Source organism: Squalius cephalus (genome assembly GCF_949319135.1).
Source record: "Squalius cephalus genome assembly, chromosome: 6".
In the NCBI taxonomy this organism is placed as follows: domain Eukaryota; kingdom Metazoa; phylum Chordata; class Actinopteri; order Cypriniformes; family Leuciscidae; genus Squalius; species Squalius cephalus.
Genome location: NC_137127.1, coordinates 45854564 through 45866334, shown reverse-complemented (window position 1 = coordinate 45866334; position 11771 = coordinate 45854564). Strand labels below are relative to the sequence as shown.

General features: G+C 37.8%; 1 protein-coding gene across 6 annotated transcripts in view; it reads left to right on the top strand.

Annotated features, from left to right (window-relative positions):
- The first annotated feature begins 394 nt into the window (after positions 1–394).
- st3gal4 (ST3 beta-galactoside alpha-2,3-sialyltransferase 4) overlaps positions 395–11771 on the top strand; it is a 55374-nt gene continuing 43997 nt past the window's right edge. For 2 of the 6 annotated variants that reach the window (XM_079873393.1, XM_079873388.1), the window contains exon 1: positions 403–438. The gene's annotated coding sequence lies outside the window, so the exon portion shown is untranslated. Of the gene's footprint in view, positions 439–1761; positions 2132–11771 lie in introns of those variants that run through there. The other 4 variants (XM_079873392.1, XM_079873387.1, XM_079873390.1 and 1 more) reach the window with 3 other exon arrangements.

The window sequence follows — 11771 nt, the reverse complement described above, 5'->3', positions numbered from 1 at the left end:
AAAGAGAGATAGATGGATCAATTGGTGGACTTTTCTCTTTGGGTCTTTTAGCAAGGCCCCCGTGCAGGAGACAGTGATGAGAATAATACATGTTGATTAACAGTTTCTGCAAGCCAGGATGATGTGATATTACCAGAAGCCGTCCTGCTGAAGTCAAACCACAGCCACTGAAGATGACTGATTATTATAGTCGTGTCCAACAAAAGCATGGAAGAAATGTCTCCGGGTAATATTTGTAAAGTGGAGTTGGTTTTCCCTATTGACGTAATGACTTGCGCAATACCGTTGCCAAACCACCCTGGATAGTATCTCCTTTATTTTTTGTTTTTCACCTCAATTAAATTATTAACTAAAGAAATCAATATTTTCCTAAACACACACTTCTGTTCAGGTTTGAAGGTTTGAAGGCTGATAGAGTAGTTCATATATCATAACACGGTAAGTCCTCTCTCATCGCATTTGTTTATTTGTGTGAGTAATGGAAATGTGAACATTCCTTTAGTTATGTACAGTATAATGATAATATTTTGTTTCTTTTCTAAACTTTTTTTTTTTTAAGGTAATTTATCTTATTTTAATGATGTTTACAGATCAGGTTTTTTGGACTAAAACAACTTTTCCGTAGCCCTCTTCAACTCTCTTATTGTCATATAAAAACAAACTTACTGTTTTTAATATTAATATTTGGCCTTTAACGATGAAAACGTAACTGCTTTTGGAACTTTGTTTAGCTCATTTTACTTGTGTGTCTAAATTATACCAAATTGATTAGTTGCAACGAAGGAAGAATTGAGCTATTAATTTAAAAAAATAACATTAAACAGTGAACTTGGTTTAACGTGTGTGAATGGTGGAAAAAATTCAAATTGCTCTGTCATATTTGCAGAATAATTTCCCCTTTTTTGTTTAGAGTGTATGCACTTTGCAGTAGATAATATGTTAGTTGTGGTTTTACCAGCAGGAACTAACAATATCTGTGTCACTTGGTTGTTATAGGGCTCACTTTTTTTGCGTTAGGCTATCTTATCTATCTATCTGTCTGTCTGTCTGTCTGTCTGTCTGTCTGTCTATCTATCTATCTGTAAGTTCATTGAACACGTTGACCTTTTGTGACCTTAAAACGGGGTAAGTTCCCCCAAATCAACTACTATTACAGTCAGCTATGAAGCAGCAAAACTATTAATAAAACAACAAACGTGTCCATCAGAAAATGTAATGATATATCCAGTACAGTTTCCAGTATGGCAAGCCGTTTTAGCTTAAATTGTACCCAGTGTTACTCGTCGTAATTGCATTTTTACTAGTAAGAATTCAATTGTAGAGCTCTGTAATTAAAAATGAATGGAAGTCAATGGAGACATATGACTAGTAAAAATTCATTTGTAGAGCTCTCTAATTGGAATTGTTACTAGTAAGAATTGAATTAGAGAGCTCTGTAATTGTAATTCTTACTAGTAATAATTGAATTAGAGAGCTCTGTAATTGTAATTCTTACTAGTAAGAATTGAATTAGAGAGCTCTGTAATTGTAATTCTTACTAGTAATAATTGAATTAGAGAGCTCTCTAATTGTAATTGCTACTAGTAAGAATTGAATTGTAGAGCTCTCTAATTGAATTCTTACTAGTAAAAATGCAATTACGACGAGTAACGCTGGGTACAATCTAAGCTAAAACGGCTTGCCATATTACCAGTAAACATGTACGACTGAAGTTTCTCACACATCCATCCACCAGTCGTTCGCGAATGCGCATGCGCCGGCGGACAGTCTTCAGTGGGTACTGGGTAGGGTACAGTCTGTGCAGTACAGTGATGAATGGTGACCCCCACTGAAGGAGCCTCCCGAAAACAGCGAGCGAAAGATTTTAATGTGGTCGGGAGCCAAACGAAGCGACTGTTTCCATTCCGGGTTTTTCAACGTGACGCTGAAATCAGTGAAGTCATCTAACGGCGCTTCCCATTTGAAGAGCAAAGACGGCCGTGCGCGCGCACTAAATATCTCAACTTTCCCCGTATGATGTGACTGTACAGCGATCTCGATCTGGGGGGAGAGGGGGACTATCCGGACAATCCAATTTCCCTTTACGGACTATCATTGTGTTTTGTATCTATATCTAGATACGTGCATGCTGGTAAGTTGATTTACGTCTCATCCAGTAAGTTTAGCTCTTTGAGCTGTGTCTCAAAATCTCCTGCGCTGCCTTTATACTCCATGTTGATGAGACCCGAACATGCTGTCTATGTAGGCAGTTCACTAAGTTTCGAGACATAGTCTACATCTGTGGCCTCGAGTTGAAACTCAACAATAATACATACGTGATTTTTGAGCAGTTCTTAACATTGTTTTCGACATAATGCCTGTCAGCAACATCAGAATGTTACATTGTTTCCAGTGCAAAATAGAACGTTACTATCATAGAACATAGAATGTTACATTGTTTCCAATGTTACAGAGTAACATTATCAAAGACCTCTTATATATCTTTTTTTAACTAAGATTTATCGGGTAAAAACATTTTAAAGGCGTTGTTGCCAGTTGATGATGCAATATCTATCCGTTAGTTGGTGATAAAGTTGTGTCTAGTTGGTTTTCTTTACCTGACGCTTTTATCGATAACACTTTAGAATACTGTTCCGTCAATAATTAAAAACTACATAACTAATGAGCAATGTACTATTAACACTCTAGTAATACTATTAACTAACAAGAAACTCTGAAGAAGAATGTAGGAACACTTGTGTCATCACTATCCAAAACCTTTAAAAAAAAAAAAAAAAGCTAACATTGACTATTTATTTATTTATATAGAGTTTTCATTTCATTTTCATGTTTCAAAGAGTTATCATGCTTTTAATTTTAGAATACTGATCCAAATCATTAGCAATTCCTTCTGAAGGATTTGGTAACTTGAGTCATTGCTCGTGGGTTACTATGATCTTCACTTTAAAATTAACTATACATTATTCACATTAGTTATAAACCTGTATTTAGTAGCTCTTAGTGGTCAGCTGGGAGGTATTAAAAAAAATATTACTGATAACTACCTATCAGTACTTGAATGTTAATAGGGCGTTAGTCGTTTGTTCCTGTGTAGTTATAAATGATGGAACAGTATTCTACTCTTGCAGGTTTAAGATGGTCTTAAAGGAGAACTCCGGTCAATTTTAACATTGAGCTCATTTTTTTGTCAATTTGGAGTGCTGTCAATACAGAGAACAACGACAAAAATCGGTGTTGCCTACACCCTGTTATCCTCTTTTTAAAACTTGCACCCTGTTGACTTCAATGGGGCAAGTTTTAAACCTGATTTTAGCCTCTTAACATCCTTGATGTGTCATTACAAGTGCCCAGCCATGTCAACACGCGGTGAATCTGACTGCAGTAGATGTGAAAGATATGAATAAAAATGATGTTAATTCAGCCAGCGCACATACCTGTATTTTCTTCCTGTTTTCGGTTGAAGTCCACAGTAGTCGATTGTCGAGTTCGGGCGCATGATCGTACGTACTAAACCTATGCGCGTGAACTCGACAATCGACTACTATGGACTTCGACCGAAAACAGGATGTAAATACAGGTATGTGCGCTGGCTGAATTAACATCATTTTTATTCATATCTTTCACATCTACTGCAGTCAGATTCACCGTGTTCACTCTGAAGGAATCACTCACATGACCTGTGCACTTGTAATGACACATCAAGGATGTTAAGAGGCTAAAAGCAGGTTTAAATATTGCCCCATTGAAGTCAACAGGGTGCAAATTTTAAAAAGAGGATAACACGGTGTAGGCAACACTGATTTTTGTCGTTGTTCTCTGTACTGACAGCACTCTAAATTTACCAAAAAAATGAGCTCAATGTTAAAATTGACAGGAGTTCTCCTTTAACTGGTCTTGTTGGTCTACCAGACTGACCAAGCCAGTCTTTATCTGGCCTGTCAGCAAAAAAAGTCTTCAAACCCCTTTAAAACCAGCCAACAGACCAGTAAAAATCATACTAAGATGTTTTTCTGGTCTTAGCTGGGTTATGCTGGTCTACTCTCCCAGTCTGGCCAAGCAACTGTTCATCTGGTGTAACTCCTGTTCATCTGGTTTAGCTAGGTGTCCAGAACCTCTCTAAAACCAGGCTGGGAGACCAGTGAAGACCAGCTTCAGCTTTTAGCAGTGTACTCCTTCTTTGCAAAACTCCTTTTATTTAATGTGTCCAGTCCGCTGTTAATGCAAACTGTGAATCAGCTGAAATTGAGCCCAGTGTCAAAATTAATCTTTTGCATTTTGCAAGCCAAATGTAAAAGATGGTGATCTGCAAACAGGCTTGTTTGACAGAAATGCAAATATGTCAGGGAAATTTTAAGTATAAGGTTTGTAACTCTTTTTTAGTTATAAATGTGAAGTTGATTAGTATTATTATTTATCATTATAATAATGTTAGTAATAATAATGTTGGTCTAAAAATTCAGAAGGCCTTTATTAACCCCCGGAGAGCCGTGTTGAGCACTTTTATCACGTATGGATGCGCTTTGATGGACTTCCAAAAAATATATTCCCATTGACTTCCATTATAAAGCTGGGAAGAGCCAGGACATTTTTTTTTTTAATATATATAACTCTGATTGTATTTATCTGAAATAAGATATACACCTAGGATGGCTTCAGCGTGAGTAAATCATGGGCTAATTTAAATTTTTGGGTGAACTGTCCCATATTGCAAACTGGTATTTCTTATCATATTATTTTAATGAATTACAGTATTGTATTCATCATCTCATTGTTTGTAGCACAAATAGTTTTACCGTTTACTGCACTTTGATATTCTTCCAGTTATTTACTTATTACAGCTAATTATTTAGAAGTCTCGCACATTCACAAAAAAAATGTTTATGTCCTGTTGCAAAATAAGGTGGATAGCAGACAAATGTCACTTGTCAAAACGTTTAAATAAGCATTTTTTTGACTTGCTCATGTTAGACGTTGCACTTGCACAATCACACCTTGCACAAGAGGGAAGAAGCCTTGTGTAAGAAACATCTTAAAGGCGGTTTAATGTACTTGCAGAGAGGATTTGAGACAGGATGTTTGAGGTGGCTCCTTCTTTGAACGCTTCTAAATCCTTGTTATTGCTCAGATGACGTCTGTCTCTGTAAAGTGTTGTAATGTTTGCAAACCGGATCAAAAGTGTCATTTGGATAAAAATGTTTACAAGAGAACAGAGTTTCAGTTCTACGCCTTACTTTAAAACTTAATAACCTTAACCATTGTGACCATCACACACTTACAGTACACACACTGAGAGATTTGAAACAGTTATCAAATAGTCATTCACTTAATGTTATGCTTACATTGACGCGCACAGTTTTGTTTTGCTCGTGAAGAATCACAAGTTCTTCAAATGTCAAAAGTCTAGGCCTTTTTCCAAGAAAATAGTTCAATGCAACTTTTTCTTGTGGTTCTGCTGATAAAGGGCCAGGCTGTGCATGGTTTTGTGAGATTATCATGTGGCAGTTTAGGTTTTTCTCAGCACACAAATTTACCCAGAAGACGTGAGTGTGTGACAGTTCAATTTCCTTTTCTTCCCGTTTCTTAGTGAGAAGTTTTTCTTAGTTTTTCTTGACTAAAAGTCAGCTTTCTACGTCATATTAAAGATATAGTTCTGCCAAAAATGAAAATTCTGTCATCAGTTCAGTTACTCATAACCAGAAAGTTGACGGTAGCTATTGACTTCCATAGTCTGGGAGAAAAAAATTACTATGAAAGTCAATGGCTACTGTCAACTTTCTGGTTACCCACATTCTTCAAAATATCTTCTTATGAGTAACTGATGACAGAATTTTCATTTTTGCCAGAACTATATCTTAATATGACGTAGAAAGCTGACTTTTAGTCAAGAAAAACTAAGAAAAACTTCTCACTAAGAAACGGGAAGAAAGGGAAATTGAACTGTCACACACTCACGTCTTCTGGGTAAATTTGTGTGCTGAGAAAAACCTAAACTGCCACATGATAATCTCACAAAACCATGCACAGCCTGGCCCTTTATCAGCAGAACCACGAGAAAAAGTTGCATTGAACTATTTGCTTGGAAAAAGGCCTAGACTTTTGACATTTGAAGAACTTGTGATTCTTCACGAGCAAAACAAAACTGTGTACGTCAATGTAAGCATAACATTAATCAATGTAAGAATGAAACTCATACAGGTTTGGAACAACTTGAGAGTGAGTAAATGTTGGATGAACTGGCCCTTTAAGGCATGTTAAAATCAAGTCAGATGCGACTAAATGACAAAAATTGCTAATTCATTTTTTTACTTGCTATATCACTTTTTTCATTTTTTTATTTTAAAATAATATATATATATATATTAGGGCTGTCAATCGATTATTTTTTTTAATCGCGATTAATCGCATATTGTCATGAGTTAACTCGCGATTAATCGCATTTAATCGCACATTTTTTTAATTGTTCTAAATGTACCTTAAATTAATACTTTTCAAGTTTGTAATACTCTAATCAACGTGGGCATGGATAAATATAGATGCTTTATGCAAATGTATGTTTATTATTGAAACCATAGTCAATATAGAGCATAAGGATGAGATGTTTCAAAGGTCACAGATGTTTTTCAAAGAACTTGTTCATGTCTATTAGACACGTAGAAAGAACAAAAAAATGGCAGGTTCCCATTACTTCTCTTTCTTTGCACTGAGCAATTTACTAATACAAACATGTTTTAGATTTTTGCATGACAGGGCAGCTCTTCTGAAAATGCTAAATGTACATTTATTATTTATTAGCCTATTACATTGTAGTTTGTCTCTCTCTGTGCCCATTTTGATGAAGCTAAATTCTCAATAAAACTGTTTTCATTGGTATATTTTACTGTTTCTGTTGTCAAACAACGGAATGAATTTGAAATGGTGACTGAAACGCGACCCATTAAGACATAACCAGCTCTCCCTTCCAAGATGTTAAGTTAATCTGCACAAAAATTCTGATAATCGAGCCGTCGTCTGGTGAAATCAAATTCACATAAGATAAAGACAATATCTGTGCTCTGATTTCGGCTATAGCCTACTTGTAAAAATAGAGAAGCAACATAATATCTGTGCTTAACTGAGTTAAAGCGCTGCTCCTCCGCGCGAGACGCAGAGAGAGAGAGAGAGAGAGAGAGAGAGAGAGAGAGAGAGAGAGAGAGAGAGAGAGAGAGAGAGCGAGCGAGAGAGAGAGAGAGGTGCGCGCGCGCGCGTGCTGAGAGAGCAGTACCGGCGGTACCGGTAGATTCTCAGAAACTAAATAAGGTTTGGGCGCTTTGTTGAAGGGAAAAAATCGCTAAAGGGGTCTGCAATGTCGCTAAGTTAGCAACACTGTGTATCTCCATTTCTCCAACTAGGGGTTGGGCCACGGGTCAAACAGAAAATACGCGCTGCGTTAATCGCACGTTAAAAAAATTAGTGCCGTTAATATGATTTTGCGTTAACGCGTTATTAACGCGCTAACTTTGACAGCCCTAATATATATATATATATATATATATATATATATATATATATATATATATATATATATATATATATATATATATATAAATAACTATACATTATTCACATTAGTTATAAACCTGTATTTAGTAGCTCTTAGTAGTCAGCTGGGAGGTATTAAAAAAAAAATTACTGATAACTACCTATCAGTACTTGAACGTTAATAGGGCGTTACTCGTATAATATATATAATATCTTCCCAGTCTGTCAGAAACGCTCTGGGGTGCGTTTCCCAAAAGCATCGTTAGTCAACTATGTTTGCAAGTTCTGTCGTTATCAGCAGTTCAGCGAGTCTGTGTTTCCCGAAACCATCGTTCTAACAAACATTCGCAAACAGCATCTCAGAGTTGTGTGTTACCCCTTTTCCACCAAGGCAGAGCTGGTGCTGGTTCGGAGCCAGAGCCTAGTTTCAAATCGGTTCTTTGTTTTTCCACCGCCAAAGCACCAGCTCCGAACCAGTAAAACTGGTTCTTAAGTAGCACCAAATCATTGCAGGGTCTAGAACGGAGCCAAGAAAGAACCGCTTGCGTCAGGGGCTGGGGGCGGGGTTACCGTGACCAACAAGACGAATAGAAACTTGTGACCGCCATTTTTAAATAGCAGCTAGTCGAGCTAATAGCAGCTCGATTATAATATCCGTCTATGTAAGTTACGGCGATCTGCACGAACGCGTTGGATTCCGATGTATTTTTGCAAACCCATGAGCATCCATAGTATTGCAACGTCCGTTATTGTTGATGGCTTGTTCGAGATGCATCGGAGCGATCGGAGCTGCGGGAGTGTTTGGAGAGCATACGACTCCTTGTGCTTTTAGATCGCTATCGCAGTGCTTTGATGTCATGCGGCGATCGATCTGCGAGAAGCCGATGCATCTCGAACAAGCCTGGCGTGTTTGTGTTTGGCGCTACCGCACTAGCGGTTGCTGGGCAACATGAGACGTATACAGTGACGTAAGATCTGGCTCTGTTGTGGCTCTCTAGCCGGTGGAAAGGCAAACCGGTTCTTAGTAAGCTCGTCAGTCGAACCAACTCTGAACCAGCTCTGGCTCTGGCTCTGAACCAGCACCCGGTTCTTGTTGGTGGAAAAGGGGTATGTGTGAACGACAGATCTGTGGTTAGAAGAAGAGTTTCTAGTTTGCATGACATGTGGACTTAATAAATCCTTATCTTTAGCAAAATAAGCAAACTGACATTCAGTACAACCTGTGTCTCTTATTGAATACATACAAATGTCATTTACGTCTTTTAGTTTGTCAAGAGATTTAAAGTGTCATTTTTAAAGAGTGCGCGTGTGTGAACGAGCTCTAGTGTAAGAACGAGCCTGTGATTGAATCTGGAAATAAAGCAAGATAACTGAGAAAAATGAGAAATAGTCCTCAGATGTCATGTCTGTAATTTATAGCAAAACATCTAGCGTTAATTCGATCTCAAACAGATTCATTAAAAGAAGTTATTACTCCACCACGTGCGTGACGTCATAAACTAACGTGGTTGAACGACCACTTTGCGACACAACGGTTTCGGGAAACAGTCGTGACTAGCTAGTTGATTTCTTCAACGATGCATCGTACTGTGGTAGTTAAAGGACAATTCCGGTATTTAACACTTTGAGTCTATTTTGTAGTTTGTTTTGGATGAACAAGAGTGGTGGACAAAGAAATTTTGACAATGGTTCCTGTCGCGACTTTTTGACTATTTTAGAATTGCCCATGACCGCTTTAGAATGGGAGTCAATGGCCATGCACGAACATGTCCTTAAAACAACCCTTAACGTTCGTTTTCAAAACTGTGCTACTCACCGAGTGGTTAGTGGTGTTCGTTGATGATTAAAAACAAATATCGGCGCAATGTATGATTTCAATCCGTTTATTTTTCTATAGTGGAACTATTTTTTCAGATACCTCACAACCGCGTATAAACTTCCGCTCTTCCGCAACTTCCGTTGCTCTGCTCACGCTAGCACAGAGAACCGAGCGAAAAGACCTAAAAGACTACAATCAAATGTAAACAGCCCCCTTTCAGTTTCCGGTAGCGCAGTAATATCAGCGAGCAATGAGTCCTCCAACGGAAATCAATGGATTTTACAAAATGCCAAATAAAACACGACAGAAACTGTATTTCGCTACGCTACTTGTTTTTGATCATCAACGAACACCACTAACCACTCGGTGAGTTGCACAGTTTTGAAAACGAACGTTAAGGGTTGTTTTAAGGACATGTTCGTGCATGGCCATTGACTCCCATTCTAAAGCGGTCATGGGCAATTCTAAAATAGTCAAAAAGTCGCGACAGGAACCATTGTCAAAATTTCTTTGTCCACCACTCTTGTTCATCCAAAACAAACTACAAAATAGACTCAAAGTGTTAAATACCGGAATTGTCCTTTAAGCAGCGAGTTACGTCATTGTACGGGAAACACATCCCTGTTTAGTTCCTGTCTCTATGAAGCCCCTCCTTCTGAAAAGCACACTGTGCTCTGATTGGTCAGCTGGAGCAGTGTGTTGTGATTGGTCGAGCGCTTCGAGTGTGTTTCTCCCGCCCCTTACCATAACCGCCAGTTTAACACACTACTAACTAACTCAACCAGGCCCCGCCCCTTTATAATGTGTATGAATTATTTAATTGAGGAATATTAACATTAGCATTCTGAAAACATTTTGGGAATATTACTTTTTAAATCTCCTCTAAACATTCTGAAACAAGTAGTAACTTAAAAAATGTTAGATGAACGTCCAAAACATTTCAGAAAAACAATGTGTAGATAATGTGTTTGTGCTAAAGAACATTAGTCAACACAACATTTGAGAACATATAATATGATAATATGAATATTCCCTTTCATGCAGTGTGTAATATAGCTGTTTGTGAATGTAAACGTTCTGCAAAGTCAAAAGTGCACAATAAATAAAGTTATTGTATCCCAAAAGAAAGAATCGACTCTTAACCGCAAAGGAGGGATTTAGAGAGACTGATTCATCCAGAGTCCTTTGAGAATCATTGAAAAATGTGGTATTGTGCAATTTATGTAATGAGAAAATGAAACTGTTTTTTGACCTTTGATCCATGTAAATCTGTTGTAGGAGACCCCAAAACAACATCAGGAGCCTTTAAAATAGCATAATAGGGGCACATTAAGAGATGTTTTTCCACACAAAACCATGATATCAATATTATACAGCTAGGTTAATAATACTGAGGCCGTGCTCTTACCTGTCAGACTAAATTTGCCAGCCCATGCCTTTACCACTAACCTACCACCACCCCTTTTTCTGTGTGCTCTCCGTTTGCCACACAGACCACCATTGTTTGAGAGGTTGTGTGTGGATCGTGGGCTCCCGGAGCTCATGTGGAGCTCATTAGAAGCACCTTGAATGCACATCTGTGTTTTTTACATGGGAAGTGTGCAGAACAGAATGGAAGGCTTGAGCGATCCAGAGAGGTGATAGGGTTAGGTGTAATTACACAATTTGGGGATGGGATTGATGCTAAAGCTTTAGTTTCATTAAGTTGGGTGCGTAGGAGCGGTTATTATTTTAAACATCTAAAAATGTTGGGAGAACATCTGTCTGGTGCATTATTTGCATATGACATTTCAAATGAGAATTATGTAGAAACATTAACTAAGATGCGAATCCTAAGAACTTGTTATTAAGGGATGTTGTTAAATGTTGGTGGAAATCAAGTTTTTAAAGGGGTGATATAATGCCCTTTTCACAAGATGTAAAATAAGTCTTTGATGTCCCCAGAGTGTGTATGTGAAATTTAAGCTCAAAATATTAGCTCAGATATTTTTATATAGCATGTTAAAATTGTCACTTTTTGAGGGTGAGCAAAAACGCACTGTTTTTGTGTGTGTCCCTTTAAATGCAAATGAGCTGCTGCTCCCGGCACAGGGGGCGGAGCTTCAACAGCTTGTGTCCTTTTACCTCACACACACATGCACTGAAAATTTCAAAAACTTTTAGCCTTTTATGTTCAAACCGGAGTCAGACAATGATGGAGAGACTCGAGAAGAAGTGACAACATGTAGAAGAAACAGGACATTTCTGAACGGTTAGTTAATGAATTTATTAAGCTGATGTGTAGTTATCTTCTAGTCATTGATTAGCATATTCCATCTTGATAATCTATAAATCGTGTTCCGGGGGCGGGGTTTATGTAAATTTTAGGGTTGGTGATGTCACTAACCCGGGAGGAATGTGGTGTAGTCTCTACCAGCCGTTTGTTGTAGTCCTT